The sequence below is a fragment of the Caretta caretta genome, chromosome 1, assembly GCF_965140235.1.
Source record: "Caretta caretta isolate rCarCar2 chromosome 1, rCarCar1.hap1, whole genome shotgun sequence".
Taxonomy (NCBI): domain Eukaryota; kingdom Metazoa; phylum Chordata; order Testudines; family Cheloniidae; genus Caretta; species Caretta caretta.
The window spans coordinates 303,309,117-303,327,719 of record NC_134206.1 but is presented as its reverse complement, the minus strand read 5'-3'; the positions used below and the strand labels follow the sequence as shown (position 1 = coordinate 303,327,719).

Sequence of the window (18,603 nt, the reverse complement as noted above, 5' to 3'; positions counted from 1 at the left end):
TTTTGGGGAGTGGGGTGAAAGTTTTATGGTGAAAAATGCAGATTTGGTAACACCAAAACATTTCATGAATTTGTATCAGCTTCACCAAATTATTCATGTCAAAAACCCTCCCCCTCAAAAATTCCAAAAAACTCACAATGTTTCTTAAGAAAATGTCAAAATGAAACATCTTGAATTTTTGGTTTTGAAGTTACTTTTTGTTTTAAATTTGTTAACTATTAAAAAATCAAAACCCTTTACATGGTTGAAATTTAAATGAAACATTTAGTTGTGAGCCAATGAACAAAAAAATGTTTTATTCACCCAGCTCTGTACCACACATGTACAGGAAGAAGGCTACGGTGGGTTGACCTGTCCTACACCTATTGAATGAAGATAGATGGCCCACTCCCTTGACGGTAAGTGTTGAGGCTTGCTTGTTTGGCTCTTTCCCAAAATTAAAATTGCAAGGAGTAAATCAGCTTCTGAAGATGCCAGGTGGGGGAAATGTGCTGACTTGCTGCCCTGAAAATGTCTGGAGACATTTGAAGGGAGTTTGCAGAGCACTGTCACAATTACTGTAAGGGTAAAGTGTGTGAAGAAACACAGGGCATATTGGGAATTTGGGAGGAAGGATGTCCAGTTGTCAATGACATTCCCAAATCTTTGAGTATTATTTTCATAGCAATGCCTCCTCTCCCTGCCCCCGCCCCCCCCAAATAAAACATACAGGTTTTTCATGGCTTGAGCATTCATAATGGAAATTTAATACAATTCTAATTAGGGTCTTGCTTGCTGTTAAACACAGTCCATTTACCATAAACAGTGTGTGTGGGATAGCGCCCGATATAACTCATAGAAAGCATGTATGTGTTTAAATTAACCTGTGATAGAGTGTTGGAAGCTAGCAGGTGAGCCACTGAGGCATCAATCAGCTTCCTGGAGAAGGATGATTGGGGATGTGCAAGCTAATTGGCTGATCAGGCTGGAAAGCTGGGTAAGCCAGTTAGTCCATGCACTGAGTGGTATAAGGAGGACTAGGGAGACCAGATGTCCCGATTTTATAGGGACAGTCCTGATATTTGGGACTTTTTCTTATACAGGCACCTATTACCCCGATTCTTCACACTTGCTATCTGGTCACCCTAAAGAGGACATAGGAAAGAAGTACAAGGGGGAGAGAGGGAGTAACCAGGGCTAGCTGAGCCCAATGTGTTCAGACATCTCAAGGATGGGAACCCTCTGTTCCTCCCTGGCCTGGCAGGAAATGGTTAAAGCACTATATATAATACTGCTGCATGGGACTGTATTGGTAATAGGAATGTAAATAAATCATATGAAGTTGCTACCCAATGGAGAGAGTCTGAGAGGTTTCTGGGGCAGTTGGGGATGAAGTGTGCCCTGTTACACAACCTATTAGAGAAACGACATTTAAATTTTCTGCTATGCTAATTCTCTAGCTCAGCAACTTGGAAGTTCTGCTGTATTGGTGGCGTTTGAGTGGTTGGTGGAATGAAATCTGAGAGCTAAGCATGGAGAATTAGGATGTTGAGAGGACAGTTGCGTCTCTACGAGAATGTCTCATACCAATTGCTCTGTAGAATGAAAATATAGAAGCACTACTCAAGTCCTATATGCTCTGATATTTGATATCTAAGGAAAACATTATCCCCAAACCTACTGTATCCCAAATATACAAACTCATTATGTTTTCCTCAATCAATTATTTAGTTATTGGAGTTTTTCCTTTTCTTTACTCCATCCTCACTTTTTCTTCCTCTGATGTTTACCTTCATTTCCTAAGGTAAATCTCTCTCTCTCTGTATTGAACTGTCTTCCTCTTCCAGTCTGGCTTCAGAAAGCAGTTTCTCGAAGAAGGAAGAGGAGATTTTGACGGTCAACATGATTGCAATTCTTCCCTCTTCCCGTTTAAGTGTGTAAGTAATTGTAAAGAGAATCTTCAAAAATACGCTTGGTTTTTATTTCAGAGTTTTGTCAATATCTGGATAAATAAATGATAAAAAGATACCAATTGGTAGACAGGGATTGGAAGAAAGGAAAATGTGGTAGATTTAAATAGTGATGAAGTGAACAAAATAGGAAGATAGTTGAGGAGGAAAAGCAAGGTGTAGCAGGGGAAAAGAACATGAAGAATGGAGAGGAAAGGGAAGGGAAGAAGTGGAGAAATACAACAGAAGAAAATCACAGATACTTATATTTAATGGTTTAAGTGAAACACAAGTATCAAGTTTTTTTTAAATTCGAAGGCAAGAGGGTATGGCTTCGGGGAATGAGCACAAGACTGGGTTTCAGGACTACAGCAGAGTCAGTGTCAGAGCTATGTTTAGAACGAAGGGACTTGCATGCAATTGTCAGAATAATCAGACCCCTGACTTCTGATCCCAAACACTTCACTTTGATTCCTCTGAGCCTTTAGGTAACTCACTTACCTTCTCTACCTTCATTTCCCGCTCTGTAAATTGGGATATTAATGCCTACCGACCTCAATAGGGTGTTGTAAGGACTGATTATTACATATTTGAAAAATGTTCAAAGTTTAATGTGCTTTACTGAAGTGTTTTAAATATTATTAAAAGTTGAGCAGCTTATTTTACAAATTATATGTACCTGCCTGACCAAACACCCTTACTTGGTTAGGACACACACAAACAGAGATGCTTCTAGAATTCATAGGAGTCCAAAATTTGTAGGTGTCACCTAATTTTGAAGTTGTATTTGCTGACATGGTCTCTGCTTTGGTTTTACAAAAGCCTTTAAAATACTGATTCTATCACCATCTTGTCTCTTGGTAGTTCTTCCTCCCCATGCCCCCAGACACTGTAAACAAGTCTCCAGTTTTTCACCATGTAACACCCTTTGGGGAGATCTTAAGTGACAAAACAGTAGCAACGCAACCTGTGTGGAACTTGGAAGGAAGAGCATAGATTGCAGAAGGGAAGAGTTGGAGAAAGCACCAGGAAGCCAATCTGTGTGCACAGCAGCTCTGTAAATGGCTTTCTTAATAAAGAGCCAGTTTAAGTTTAGAAATATGGAGTCCTCTCGTGTTGTTACCCAGCATGTGGCATATGAAACATGGTGGTAATGGTCAGTCTAGTGAGACCCACAGCAAGAGTGTGTTATTAACAGGAAAACAAGCAACGCCTAGATACAGAGCAAACAGGCTCAGACTACTAGGAATGTTGGATTTCCACATATTGCAGCACAAGAATGGAAACAGTGGAATTAATTTTTTTTAAAAGGAAGGTAATATAATTAATGTCAATCAACATGGATTTATGGAAAAATAAATATTGTCCAACTAACTTTGTGGGGTTTTTTTAAATGAGATTACAAGCTAGGTTGATAAAGGTGATAGTGCTGATGTAATATAGTGGGATTCCTGTAATGTATAGGACTTGGTACCATGAAACATTCTGATTAAAAACATCCTAGAAAGATACAAAATCAATGTGGTACACATTAAATGGATTAAAAACTCGCTAACCGACAGGTCTCAAAATGTAAATGGAGAATTGACTGAGAGTGTCTCTAGAGGTGTCCCGCAGGGATTAGTTCTTGGCCCTACGTTATTTAACATTTTTATAAATGACCTGGAAGAAAACATAAAATTATTTCTTTTAATGTTATCAGATGACACAAACATTGGGGGAGTGGTAAATAGTGAAGAGGATAGGTCTCTGGTTCAGAGTGACCTGGATTGGATAGTAAGCTGGGCACAAACAAACAATATGCATTTCAATGCATCTGATCACAGTTTAAAAGTATGTGCGTAGGGAACATAATTTGATAATGGGCTCTTCCATCTAGCAGACAAAAGTCAAAAACTAAAATAACAGCACTTTGAAAGAATAAAATTACAGAGAATATCTGTGCATTGCAGGAAGTACCAACAAGTAACAACAACAATATAAGTATGTGTTGGGGGATGAGGGTGAAAGATTTCAGAGTAACAGCCGTGTTAGTCTGTCTTTGCAAAAAGAAAAAGAGTACTTGTGGCACCTTAGAGACTAACCAATTTATTTGAGCATGAGCTTTCGTGAGCTACAGCTCACTTGATCGGATGCATACCGTGGAAACTGCAGTAGACATTATATACACACAGAGACCATGAAACAATACCCCCTCCCACTTCACTGTCCTGCTGGTAATAGCTTATCTAAAGTGATCATCAAGTTGTGCCATTTCCAGCACAAATCCAGGTTTTCTCACCCTCCGCCCCCCCCCCCCCCAACTCACTCTCCTGCTGGTAATAGCCCATCCAAAGTGACCACTCTCTTCACAATGTGTATGATAATCAAGGTGGGTCATTTCCAGCACAAATCCAGGTTCTCTCACTCCCTCACCCCCCTCCAAAAACCACACACACAAACTCACTCTCCTGCTGGTAATAGCTTATCAAAAGTGACCACTCTCCCTACAATGTGCATGATAATCAAGGTGGGCCATTTCCAGCACAAATCCAGGGTGAAAGAGACAGTGTGTGAGCTCAGGGAGTGTGAGAGAGACTGCCCGCTGCCCCTTTAAGAGAACAGCACTCACTAGTCTGAAGGAAAGCTCCTTCAGACACAGCAGCAGCCGCCAGCAGCTCCGTCTCTCTCTTGGTGAGCCCTGTGCCCCGGCCCCCACACACACACACCCTGCTCTGTGGCGATGGGGTACATGGGCAGGGGACAGCCTGACAGTGGTGCCCCTCCGCTCCCACCCCAGCATACAGGAAGCTCCTGGGAGCAGCTGCAGGGGCGGCTCCAAGGCAGGGGGCAGGAGCCGAAGGGCTGCAGACCCCGGGGGAAGGGCACCCCTGTTTATAACGGCCCCCCCGACCTTTGCTCAGTTCACCCGTATGTAAGGCCGGTCCTGAGAACAACTACCAGGGGTTGTGGTGGACTCTCCCTCACTGGCAGTTTTTAATTTAAGTTTGTATGTTTTTCTAAAATATATGTTTTGTTCAAAGAGTAATGAATTCAGGGAAGTTCTATAGTCTGTGTGTATGCAAGTCAGACCAGATGATCACAGAGGCCTAGTTTCCAACACCAATTTCGGTTCACTGATTTCTGATTCAACATTTTATTTCTTTATTTACCAAGCATGATCTTAACACAGTCCTTAACAAACTATGTCAAATTCAAAGCATAGTTTTTCTCAACAGTCTTAGTGACCAAACTTCTTAGGTCAAGACCCCTTCTTCTGTTTTATGGATGCTTCGTTTGTCCCTTCTTGTGCACTGAATCAATGAACACAGAGAGAGAGAGATAGAAAGAGGTTTCTTGGGGTGTCTGCCCCTTATTTTTATAGTCCTGTCCCCTCTTTGAGGAGCGTTTCCAGCTGGGAGTAAAGGTGACAGGCAGTCTGTGTGGAAGGGTATGCCATGCTATTTCTTTCCTAAGATGTAGATTTTTCACTCTGACCCTTTATCCTGCCAAAGAATGGCCACTTAGCAGGTAATGGCCAATTGCCCTTGTTTACACCTGGCTGAGGGGTCAGCTTGCCCTTTGTCTGTGAGGAACTGGTTTGGCCACTCCCCAGAGTTGGAACATGTATTGGTAACACCATGCAGTGGAATCTTATAACTTTACATACAATGTTTCCACGCATATTTTACCAAGACACACACATTTTACCTGGTCACAGTAGATTAGCACTCTCACAGACTGGAGTAGTCTATCTACCAGACATTCAGGCAAGAACTATAATCAGAAAACTGAAGGCACATTTTGCAAGCTACGGCATAACTAAGGCTGCGCATTTGTCACGGAGGTCACAGATTCTGTGACGGTCCATGACTTCTGCAACTGCCGTTGTGCCTAGCCAGGGGACGACCTGAGCAGCTCAGGCAGCTACTGAGCCAGTCACACAGGCTGCTGCTGGGGCAGTCTCAGGCCACCATGCCCCCCTCCCTCAGCAGCAGCAGGAGTTTGGGTGTGGGAGGGGGCTGGGGCATGGGATGGGGTGAAGGCTCTGGGCAGCACTTATCTTGGGAGCTTGGGTGCTGCTGCGGGGAGAGAGAACTGTGGGGAGTCCTCTCTCTCCACTGTAGTCCTGCAGCATCCTGCATCCCGGCCCCACCCCAAGTCTTCACCCCCAGCCAGAACCCTAACCCTCCCACACTCCAACCCTCTGCCCCAGCCCTGAGCCCCCTCCCACAATCCAAACCCGTCAGCGCCCCCCCGCCATTAATTTTGTTATGTGCATCAATATGGAGGTGATGTCACGCTTTGCCTCCAGCATTTATAATGGTGTTAAATATATAAAAACATGTTTTTAATTTATAAGGGGGGTCATACTCAGAGGCTTGCTATGTGAAAGGGGTCACCAGTACAAAAGTTTGAGAACCTCTGTCCTAGGCAGAAGCGTGGCCAGGCAGCTCTGCGCACTGCCTCCGCCCTGAGTGCTGGCTCTGCAGCTCTCATTGGGTGGGAACAGCAGCCAATGGAAACTGCAGGGCTGGTGCCTGCAAGCAGAGGCAGTGCGCAGAGCTGCCTGGCTATGGCTCTGCGTAGAAGCTGAGGGAGGGGGATGTTGCCACTTCTGGGGAGGCACAGAGCCAGGTAGGGAGCCTACCAGCCCTGCCAACCCCCACACCCCCAGCACCAGCAGGGGTCCCGGGCTGTGCGCCGCTGCCCCCCCCGCGAACCTGCGGTGCCCCCTAGGCCTCCCTCCAGTACTCACGGCGCCTCTGGGCCGCCCCCCGAGCACCCCCAGCACCTCCTGGGCCTCCCCCCCGAGCACCTGCGGCACCCCCAGGCTGCCCCCTCCCCCCCCAAGATTTACTTAGGGGTATATAGTACAAGTTATGGACAGGGTATGGGCTGTGAATTTTTGTTTACTACCCGTGACCTGTCCATGACTTTTACTAAAAATACCCGTGACTAAAAGGTAGCCTTAGCCATAACTGACATGCTATGTACAGACAATAGGCCACAGTACATCACAGCAGAATTAAAATGGTTTAGTACTAAATGGAAACTTGAACACAAGATATCTTCCCCTGGGTACCCCCAAAGCAATCAGAAGGCAGAGTCAGCAGTAAAGACAGGCAAGAGACTGATGACAACAGAAAACGGACAGAGGAAGGAATCCCTATCTGGCAATGCTGGACCATCACAATATTCTCTCTCAGGGATTAGACAGTAGCCCAGCATAGGGAGTGACAGGCTGCAGAACAAGGACTCTGCTTCCCATGGGGGTCATCTGCTGCAATCCAGTCGAGGAGCAATGGACAGGATACAGAAACAATTAAGAGAATGCCAAGCTAGGCAGGCAGCCCGTTACAATAAAGAAGCCAAGGACCTGAGGCTTCTGTGCACAGATGAGCAGGTCTGGGTTCAACCATCAAATAGCCACACAAAGAAATGGCAAAAGGCAATAGTCCAAACTAAAGTTGGACACAGGTCATATGAGGTAGCTAAGCTACAGTCTCCAGCCTCAGGTAGAGAGGAAACTGAGGACAATGGTGTACTTCTGGCAGACAGCGAGTATACTCAGACAAGACCAGGGCCAGGAGGACTTAGAAAAAGCCTCAGCCATCCTTTGGCCTGATGTAATCAGAAAAAATGTGGCTCAAGAGCAATAAAGAGAACCAACAGGACGCCATCCAACAGAAGGAAGACAGCCATAGCGTGGAAGCAAGTTCCCCACCAGTAGCTGTAACACAAACAAGAAGTAAGAGACTGCTTCAAAGACCAGCATATTTGAAAGACTATGAGACCTAGCAGACAGCAAGGGGCTGGAAGTAAAGTCATGTCCCTACAGTGGGCATGTCACCAAATGTTTGCATAAAAAACACAATAATCGTTGAAAGGAAAGCTATAGCAACCAGCATGGAAGTTGGAGGGAGTAGCACAGACTGCAGGAGGGAAGAGTTTGGAGGATGCACCAGCGAGCTTGTCTGTGTGCACCTGGCTTGAATGCTAACTGCAGTTGTAGCATCTCTATAACTAGTTCTCTTAATAAAGAACCAGTTTAGTTTTAGAAACATGTTGTTATCCAGCAGATGGTATATGAAACAAAAGGTTTCACTTTATTATCAAAAATTTAAAACTTGCTTTCCAGAGAGGCTTGCATTTTATGTTTTAAAGCTTCCAGCAGTTCTTTCATGGACAGCTCTCCTGCTGCGGAAGTGGGGGAGGATCAGTACCTCTTGCAGTAACTGTGCTCACACTTCATTTTTAGCATCTATATCTATGTATGTTGCTTAGGTCTTCCTCATTCTCCAAAAATTCAGGCAGTTCACAGTACTGATATCAGCTATTTAATAGAAACAATGTTGAAATAGGGGAGACAAGTGTGGCTTACTGCAGGGGCCTTCTCTCAACCTTTTTTGTTCTGAGCCCCCCTCCTCACCCAACATGCTATAAAAACTTCATGGCCCACCTGTGCCCCAACAACTTTTTCTGCATATCCAGTAGGTTAAAATCCAGGGAGGGCATTAGGGGGTAGCAAGCAGGGCAATTGCCTGGGGCCCTATGCCACAAGGGACCCTGCAAAGCTGAGTTACTTGGGCTTTAGCTTCAGCCCTGCGAGGTAGGGCTCAGGCTTTGGCTTCAGTTCCAGACCCAGGCGGTGGGGTCAGGCTTTGGCTTTCTGCCTTGGGCCCTAGTGTGTCTAACTCCAGCACTGTTCTCTGGTTTATTTTGGCGGATTGCCTGAAACCTACTCATGGCACCCCAGAGGGATACTGACCCCTAGTTGAAAGCTGCTGACCTACTGGATGTAACGTTTAGGGTTACCACCTTTGAAATGCAAAAAAAAAAAAAAAAAAAAGCCGCCCCGCCAAGGCAAGCCTGCTGCAACCCCAACCACAAGGCAACTCTGGACTCCCCTCCCACAGCTTTAACAACCACTTATAGTATCTAGAGAGATAACACATATAGATAAGATTGCTATCATTAACATAACAAGTCTCCTCACTCTCCTGTAGGGTGACCAGACAGGAAGTGTGAAAAATTGGGACCGGGTGGAGGATAATAGGAGCCTATATAAGAAAAAGACCCCAAAATTGGGACTGTACCTATAAAATCGGGACATCTGGTCACCCTACTCTCCTGTGACTCAAAATCCTGTCGCACACACACATGTGGTGCGCTTGCGTGTGGTGGGCAAACAGCTGCTGTATTTTCAACAGTTTTGATCTGTTATCGCTTAAACTGCAGCACCTTTAGCTGGACACAGAAACTTTTAATATTAGATATCCCAGTGTATTGTGATAGTAATGCAAATCTTTAGACCCACATAAAAATACCCTGGCAGATTATTACTCAGGCAACTGGCAAATCAGTAAAAAAAAACCAGACAGGCCAGTCAAATATTAGCCAGGTGGTAACTCTAGGACAGCGGTGGGCAAACTTTTTGGCTCGAGGGCCACAGGTGGGTATGGAAATTGTATGGTGGGCCATGAATGCTCACGAAATTGGGGGTTGGGGTGCGGGCTCTGGCTGGGGGTGCAGGCTCTGGGGTGGGGCCAGAAATGAGGAGTTTGATGCGGGAGGGGGCTCCAGGCGGGGCAGGGGGTTGGGGTACAGGGAGGGTGAGGGCTCCAGTGGGGGTGTGGGCCCTGGGGTGGGGCTGGGGTTGGGGGTGCAGTAGGGTGCTCTGGACTAGGACCAAGGGGTTCAGAAGGTGTGAGGGGATCAGGGCTGGGGCAGGGGGTTGGGGCACGGGGGGGGTTGTCAGGGGTGCAGGCTCTGAGCAGCGCTTACCTCAAGCAGCTCCCAGAAGCAGCGGTATGTCCCCACTCCCGCTCCTACGTGGAGGTGCAGCCAGGCAGCTCTGCACGCTGCCCCATCCGCAGGCGCTTGGGGCGGGGGCAGCATGCGAAACCCCCTTGCTGCCCCTACACGTAGGCAGGGCCGTCCCTAGGCAGGGCCATCCCTACCCATACGCAAATTACACAGCTGCGTAGGGCACCAGGAAATTGAGGGCACCAAATTTCCTGGTGCCCTGCGCAGCTGTATGCTGCTCCAGCCCCTGCCCCTGCTTCGCCCCCACTGTGCCCTTCCCCAATGCCCCCACTCCTCCTCTGCCCTCACTCCGCCCTTCCCCAACGCCCTCGCACCCACTCCACCCCTTCTCCAAAGCCCCCACCCCTGTCTCCACTCCACTCCTTCCCACACCTGATCTGATCCAGCTCCACCCCCACTCCCCTGAGGACTGCAGCAGGGCCGGGCCTGCACTCAGTGGCAGCAGGAAGTGCAGCGCTGCTGGGGGGCAGTTCTGCCTTGCCCTCCAAGCCTGCCCCCCCCATTGGAGGTCTGGGGCCAGGCTTCCCCCCCGTAAGGTGTGTGTGTGGCTGCGTAGGGCCCCAGAATAGCTAGGGACAGCCCTGCACGTAGGAGCCAGAGGGGGGACATGTTGCTGCTTCTGGGAGCCATGCAGAGTGGGGCAAGCCCCTGACCCTGCTCCCTGGCTGGAGTGCCAGAGCGGGGCAAGTCCTGGACTCCACTCCCCAGCAGGCGCTTGAGGGCTGGATTAAAACATCTGGAGGGCCGGATGCGGCCCCTGGGCCGTAGTTTGCGTACCCCTGCCCTTGGAACCCTAGATGAGGACTCTGGAAACCTGGGTTTTATTCCAAGTACTGCCACTACCTGGCAGGGGTGTGCACAGGAATAAAAATCTGGCTGCTTTTGGAGGGAAAATTTCTGTTCCCATCCCCCTCACGGCCAGAGGAGCCGGCTCTCCTCCCGCTCCCCCATGTCCCCAGGGCTGGAGGAGCTGTCATCTCCCATTCCAGCAGAGTTCTGTGCCCCCACTAATGGGGGGGAGGGGCTATGCCCCTGCTTGTACCCCTTTGCACATGCCCCTGCTGCCTGGGTTTTATTCCCAGCAACCCACTTCCCTTATCTGTGCCTTCCTTTCCACAACGGTAAAACGTGGATGATACTTAATTCCTTTGCCAAGCGCTTGGAGAAAAGCACTATTTATTATATTTCAAAAATTGGGGACAACTTGAAACAAAGATGTCCTATACTACTACTGGTAAGAGACCAAGACTTCTAGCTTGGTGTGAGCTACCTGCAAAAAGGTTAATACTTTTGAAATGTGAAAAGGAGCAGTGCCAGTGGTGATTCACTCCACCACTCATAGCTCAGTAACCTGCAAACAGAGGGAGCTCTGGCTGTGCGTGCTGGGTCCCCTGCCACACACGCCCACCCTGAATTCTGCTTCATAGTAAGCCTGAATTGTTTGACGAGCTGGCCACGCTAGGGCACGGTCAGGTGTGGGGACAGGCACCGGAGGACACCATTGGCCGTGAACACTCTATTATGGGAACTGAATGACAAGGTCAGAGAAAGCCACTGTAGACAAATATTTTCCCCACAGGTGCATGCTGCAGTGCTAGGGCCTGTCCTGTTTGCTGCAGCATGAGCCAAAGCGTGTGGCAGGATCAACAAGCCTCCGTTTACGCTGCCATGATTTGGCTGGCGGCCCTGGCCGGGAGCCAGCTGGCTGCAGCAGGTTTCCCGTTGCGGGGAGCTGTGGGGCGGGCAAGCCTCAGGTTGCGGAGTTAGCTGGGGCCCGTTGCCCAGGCTGAAGGTGGGGGCTGCCCTCGAGCCGCACCCTGTGCTGAGGGGCTGCTCCACCTCGCCCCGTGCTCGCACATCTCCAGCGACCGCGCGACCCGACCACCTCCCCCACAACCCCGCGGGGCTGAGCCTGCGCCGCACTGCTGGTCACGTGACCGAGACGAGGCGGTTCACCAACCCCGCGGCCCCAGCCCCCTCTGGAGGACACGTGTTACGCGCACGTAACGAGCGCGTTCCCGCAGCTCGCGTCAATAGCTCGTTCAAACTGGGAGCGCTGAAAACTTGCGGTAAGTGGCGGCGCGCGGCGATGTGGGGGAGGAAAGCAACGGCAGCCGGGAGGGATCAGAACAGTCTGGGCCGCTAGCGGCGCGCACGCTGTGTGTGGGGGAGGGGCCTTTAGCTAGGCGGGGAGGGAGCGGAGTTGGGTGCATTCGGGGGACCCAAGAGAAGAGGAAGAGGAGGAGGAGGAGGAGGCCGGGGCGTGCGTGGCGCTGCGGCTGTAGTAATAACCCGAGGAAAGCTGCTCCCTGGCCAGGCGCGGTGCTCGCTCCGTTCGCTCCCAGTTGTCCCCCAGCGGAAACCCGGGAGCGGCTGCAGCCAAACGGCCCCACCGACCCGCTCGGCACTAGCAGGCGCCTTGAAATAACAACTCCAGCGTCACGCGTTCACGTCACCGGCAGCGGGGAAGGGTCACGACCCGAGAACCCTGCTTAGAAGGTGACCCGAAAATAAATCGTCTTGACAAATGGTTTTATGGGATTTCCCACGTACACGCCACGGGAACATTTTCTTAAGGACCCAGCCCAACCAGAGCAAAACTGTCCCTTTCTCCTCTACAGCGTATTAGAAAGTTTAGTCTGCCGCGAACACTGGGAGAGCGCGGCCTGTCTGGTCTGGCGACCCCTTCAGGAGGAGGCGAGTCTTGCAAAGTATAAGACTGCCGCGGGTGAGACTCAGCTCATCCTATCGCTGGCAGAAACACAGGTGCTACAGTGTATCAAACAGTAGGGGTCAGAGTGGCATGTGGGGTGCTGCCTGTGATCTTAGGTACACTGCTCTTGTTTGAGAGGTCTTTTTTGTGCTGGCCGACTCCTGCTTTGCTGCCTGCCAGCAAGTTATGTTGTATTGCTTCAGCCTGCTGGAGTATACAGCCAATTCATAGGAAGTTCTGTAAGTGGGATTTTTAAGAATACATCCTAAAGGGTACAGAACACTGGAAGACCTTCAGAATTGTTCTATATATTTAAAAACAACTCTGCCACTAATCTGACTCCCCCTCATTGCTGACAGGATCAAGTCTCTAGTAGCTGTTATGTCACAGCAGGACCCCTCCCATCCTTTGAGTTTCTCTGCCACTTACCCTGTTAAGATTCCTTCTTGGTGTTTGACTTAGAATCATAGAATCATAGACTATCAGGGTTGGAAGGGACCTCAGGAGGTCATCTAGTCCAACCCCCTGCTCAAAGCAGGACCAATCCCAAATTTTTGCCCCAGATCCCTAAATGGCCCCCTCAAGGATTGAACTCACAACCCTGGGTTTAGCAGGCCAATGCTCAAACCACTGAGCTATCCCTCCTCTCTCTCTCTCTCGCTCTCGATTTTTTTTGAGAGAGAAAGAAAGTGTTTAAAGCCAAAGTTGGAGGGGAAAGGAAGAAAGAGTGAGTAAGAGACCAGATGTCATCATGTTGAGGTATCCTTCTGCTCCCTGTTTGCTATGGTTCAGTGAGACACATTGATTAGAGCAGAGGCGTCTGACAAAAGAGTTGCTACTGATAGAGGAGGCAGCAGTGACAATACCCACTATTGGAGGAACAATACAGATATAGCATTATTTTAATTGGAAAAATGGCCTTCATGGTGGGATGTTTTAACAAGGGGCTTTTACTATAGTTTCAACCAGTTTCCCTGGTACTAAAGTCAGGCTTACCGGCCTGCAATTGCTGGGATAACCTTTGGAGCCATTTTTAAAAATTGATGTCAAATTAGCTATCCTTCAGTCATTTGGTACAAAAGCTGATTTAAATGATAGGTTACAGACTACAGTTAGTAGTTATGCAGTTTTACATTTGAGTTCCTTCAGAACTCTTGAGTGAATACCATCTGGTCCTAGTGATTTATTACTGTTTAGTTTATAAGTTTGTTCCAAAATCTCCTCTTCTGACACCTCAATCTGGGACAGTTTGTCAGATTTGTCACTTAAAAAGAATGGCTCTGTTTTGGGAATCTCTCTCACATCCTCAGCTGTGAAGATGGATGCAAAGAATTCATTTAGTTTCTCTGCAATGGCCTTATCACCCTTGAGTGCTCCTTTAGCATCTCGATCATCCAGTGGCCCCACTGGTTTTTTAACAAGCTTCCTGCTTCTGATGTACTTAAAATTTTTTTTGCTATTACTCTTTGAGTCTTTGGCTAACTGTTCTTCAAATCCTTTTTTGGCCTTCCTAATTATATTTTTACACTTCATTTGCCTGAGTTTATGCCCCTTTCTATTTTCCTCAATAGGATTTAACTTCCACTTTTTAAAGGATGCCTTTTTACCTCTCACTGCTTCTTTTATTTTGTTGTTTAGCCATGGTGGCACTTTTTTGGTTCTCTTACTGTGTTTTTTAATTTGGAATATACATTTAAGTTGAGCCTCTATTATGGAGTCTTTAAAAAGTTTTCATGCAGCTTGCAGGGATTTCACCTTTTGTGCTGTACCTTTTAATTTCTGTTTAACTAACCTCCTCTTTTTTGTGTAGTTCCCCTTTCTGAAATTAAGTGCTACAGAGTTGGGCTGCTGTGGTATTTTCCCCACCACACAGATGTTAAATTTAATTATATGATGGTCACTGTTACCAAGCAGTCCAGCTATATTCACCTCTTGGACCAGATCCTGTGCTCCACTTAGGACTAAATCATGAATTGTCTCTCCTCTTGTGGGTTCCAGGACTAGCTGGTGTCAAGAAACTTTATCTCTGCATCATGTCCTGAGGTGACATGTACCCAGTCAATATGGGGATAGTTGAAATCCTCCCTTATTATTGATTTTATTTTAATAGTCTCTCTAATTTTTTTTGAGGATTTCACAGTCACTATCACCATCCTGGTCAGATGGTTGGTAATATTCCTATCGGTAATATATATCGGTAATCAGAGTAGCAGCCGTGTTAGTCTGTATTCGCAAAAAGAAAAGGAGTACTTGCGGCATTTTAGAGACTTACAAATTTATTTGAGCATAAGCTTTTGTGAGCTACAGCTCACTTCATAGGATGCATGCAGTAGAAAATACAGTGGGGAGATTTTATATACACAGAGAACATGACACAATGGGTGTTACCATACACACTGTAATGAGAGTGATCAGGTAAGGTGAGCTATTACCAGCAGGAGAGCGGGGGAGGGAAATAACATTTTGTAGTGATAATCAAGGTGCGCCATTTCTAGCAGTTGACAAGAATGTGTGAGGAACAGTGGGGGAGGGGGGAATAAATATGGGGAAATAGTTTTACTTTGTGTAAATGACCCATCCACTCCCAGTCTCTATTCAAGCCAAAGTTAAAGTGTTCAGTTTGCAAATTAATTGCAATTCAGCAGTCTCTCGTTGGAGCCTGTTTTTGAAGTCTTTTTGTTGAAGAATTGCCACTTTGAGGTCTGTAATCGAGTGACCAAAGGATTGAAGTGTTCTCCGGCTGGTTTTTGAATGTTATAATTCTTGACGTCTGATTTGTGTCCATTTATTCTTTTACATAGAGACTGTCCAGTTTGGCCAATGTACAGGGCATTGCTGGCACATGATGGCATATATCACATTGGTAGATGTGCAGGTGAACGAGCCTCTGATAGTGTGGCTGATGTGATTAGGCCCTATGATGGTGTCCCCTGAATAGATATGTGGACACAGTTGGCAACGGGCTTTGTTGCAAGGATAGGTTCCTGGGTTACTGTTTTTGTTGTGTGGTGTGTGGTTGCTGGTGAGTATTTGCTTCAGCTTGGGGGGCTGTCTGTAAGCAAGGACTGGCCTGTCTCCCAAGATCTGTGAGAGTGATGGGTCGTCCTTCAGAATAGGTTTTAGCTCCTTGATGATGCGTTGGAAAGGTTTTAGTTGGGGGCTGAAGGTGACGGCTAGTGGCGTTCTGTTATTTTCTTTGTTGGGCCTGTCCTGTAGTAGGTGACTTCTGGATACTCTTCTGGCTGTGTCAGTCTGTTTCTTCACTTCAGCAGGTGGGCATTGTAGTTGTAAGAATGCTTGACAGAGATCTTGTAGGTGTTTGTCTGAGGAGTTGGAGCAAATGCGGTTGTATCGTAGAGCTTGGCTATAGACAATGGATTGTGTGGTGTGGTCTGGATGAAAGCTGGAGGCATGTAGGTAGGAATAGTGGTCAGTAGGTTTCCGGTATAGGGTGGTGTTTATGTGACCATCGCTTATTAGCACCGTAGTGTCCAGGAAGTGGATCTCTTGTGTGGACTGGTCCAGGCTGAGGTTGATGGTGGGATGGAAATTGTTGAAATCATGGTGGGATTCCTCAAGGGCTTCTTTTGCATGGGTCCAGATGATGAAGATGTCATCAATGTAGTGCAAGTAGAGTAGCGGCATTAGGGGACGAGAGCTGAGGAAGCGTTGTTCTAAGTCAGCCATAAAAATGTTGGCATACAGTGGGGCCATGCGGGTACCCATAGCAGTGCCGCTGATTTGAAGGTATACATTGTCCCCAAATGTGAAATAGTTATGGGTGAGGACAAAGTCACAAAGTTCAACCACCAGGTTTGCCGTGATGTTATCGGGGATACTGTTCCTGACGGCTTGTAGTCCATCTTTGTGTGGAATGTTGGTGTAGAGGGCTTTTACATCCATAGTGGCGAGGATGGTGTTTTCAGGAAGATCATTGATGGATTGTAGTTTCCTCAGGAAGTCAGTGGTGTCTCGAAGATAGCTGGGAGTGCTGGTAGCGTAGGGCCTGAGGAGGGAGTCTACATAGCCAGACAATCCTGCTGTCAGGGTGCCAATGCCTGAGATGATGGGGCGACCAGGATTTCCAGGTAGAATACCGCTGGTCGGGGTTCTAGTGGTGTGTGTCTATGCGGATTTGTTCTTGGTGCTTTTTCAGGAAGTTTCTTGAGCAGATGGTGTAGTTTCTTTTGGTAACCCTCAGTGGGATCAGAGGGTAATGGCTTGTAGAATTTGGTGTTGGAGAGCTGCCTAGCAGCCTCTTGTTCATATTCCGACCTATTCATTGTAATAACAGCACCTCCTTTGTTAGCCTTTTTGATTATGATGTCAAAGTTGTTTCTGGCATTGTGTTCTGCATGGCTGAGGTTATGGAGCAAGTGATGCTGCTTTACCGCAATTTCAGCCCGTGTACTTTGGTGGAAGTACTCTGTGTCGAAGTCCACTCTGTTGTTTCAACCTTCAGGAGGAGTCCACCCAGAATCCTTCTTTTTGTAGTCTTGGTAGGTAGGTCTCTGTGGGTTAGTATGTTGTTCAGAGGTGTTGGAAATATTCCTTGAGATGGAGATGCCAAAGATAGGATTCTAGGTCACCATAGAACTGTATTATGTTCGTGGGGGTGGAGGGGCAGAAGGAGAGGCCCCGAGATAGGACAGATTCTTCTGCTGGGCTAAGAGTATAGTTGGATAGATTAACAATATTGCTGGGTGGGTTAAGGGAACCACTGTTTTGGCCCCTTGTGGCATGTAGTAGTTTAGATAGTTTTGTGTCCTTTTTCTTTTGTAGAGAATCAAAGTGTGTGTTGTAAATGGCTTGTCTAGTTTTAGTAAAATCCAGCCAGGAGGAAGTTTGTGTGGAAGGTTGTTTTGTTATGAGAGTATCCAGAGCTTATTCTTAATCTTTCCGTGTTTGCTATATAGGATGTTGATCAGGTGGTTCTGCAGTTTCTTTGAGAGTGTGTGGCACAAGCTGTCAGCAAAGTCTGTGTGGAGAAACTTTTTAAAAAAGTTCTTTCATGCGACCCTCATGGCTGCCAGCCGAGGTGGGACGGGAGTGGGCAGGAGAGATTCACATGCCCCTCCCGACAATGTTGCTCCATCCTGCTGCTCCTAGGACCCTCCTAGGGGTTGCACTTGTCAATGTGTCATTCATAAAACTTTTGAGGTCTGTGCCCTGGGGGCCATTCACCTCGGGCAGCTCAGCTCCCTGCAAGCGGTTCCCTATCCCTGCTGTTGCTGGCACAGCCGTAGAGGAGGGACCCATGCAGCCATGCTGCTGGCTCTGTCTGCTGCAGGCTCCGCCCCTTGCAGCTCTCATTGGCTGGGGGAGAGGGACAGAGATACCATCACTAGTTGCCGGGCGGAGTCGACCATGGAGGCAGCATCATTAGTTGCTGGGCAGAGTCAGCTGTGGTGGCATGAGGCCAAGGGAGCGAGGGGAAAGGGTGGGAAACAGGCTGGGAGGTGGCGTGACTTGTGAGGCTCCAATGATAGCTCAAGGGGGCATGCTGCCTCCGTTCCCCCTCCCCGAGCACTAACTCCGTGGCCAATGGGATAAGATAAGGTGAAGATAAGAAGAGAGGAATTAGGTTCTTTCTAGCTGTTGGCGCTGTAGGTCTGTGTAATGAAATGGGGCCCTTTATTTACTTTTTTACCCAGTGTCCCATGTAATGTTGGTAGGTTGTGTAGGAGAGGGCCATCTTACCAGGAGCACCAGAGGGCACTGAACCTGATGGGAGCATAATCCCAAACACACAGGGAGGGTCAGAACCACCCACTGCCCCATCTCATTAGGATAGTAGCCATGCTTCTCGCCCCCTGCATCTGACCAGTGGGCAGACCATGACTGTGCCTCCTCCTCAGCCGCTTTTGTGCCCAAGGAGGCTCAGCCCAGCAAGGTCCTTCTGTCAGCAGAGCATGTAGTGTGGAAAGTGGAGCATGAGCTGCCTTATGGTAGGATGGTGCTTGGTGGTCACTGAGAGACCAGGTTTCTATTCTTGGCGTTGCCTTTGCCAGTGATGTCTTGTGTGACCTTGGGCAAGGCCTCAGTTCCCCTGCTGACCCATGAATAATAATACCCTCCCCCCCCGTGTCTGTCTCTCTCTCACACACACACACTCTGCTTGTAAACAGCCTTACAGAGAGATATCTCAACCTA

The 18,603-nt window shown here is 47.9% G+C and overlaps 1 protein-coding gene and 1 long non-coding RNA gene across 3 annotated transcripts in view; both read left to right on the top strand.

The window, feature by feature from the left end:
- Positions 1-357: 357 nt before the first annotated feature.
- Positions 358-2,842, top strand: LOC142070916 (uncharacterized). The gene is made up of 3 exons (XR_012666836.1): positions 358-398; positions 1,827-1,916; positions 2,793-2,842. It is a non-coding gene; the product is annotated as an uncharacterized LOC142070916 (long non-coding RNA).
- An 8,546-nt stretch (positions 2,843-11,388) lies between these two features.
- Positions 11,389-18,603, top strand: part of IMMP2L (inner mitochondrial membrane peptidase subunit 2) — an 835,235-nt gene continuing 828,020 nt past the window's right edge. The window contains exon 1 of one of the 2 annotated variants that reach the window (XM_048836070.2): positions 11,389-11,806. The gene's annotated coding sequence lies outside the window, so the exon portion shown is untranslated. Of the gene's footprint in view, positions 11,807-12,010; positions 12,237-18,603 lie in introns of those variants that run through there. The other variant, XM_048836071.2, reaches the window with a different exon arrangement.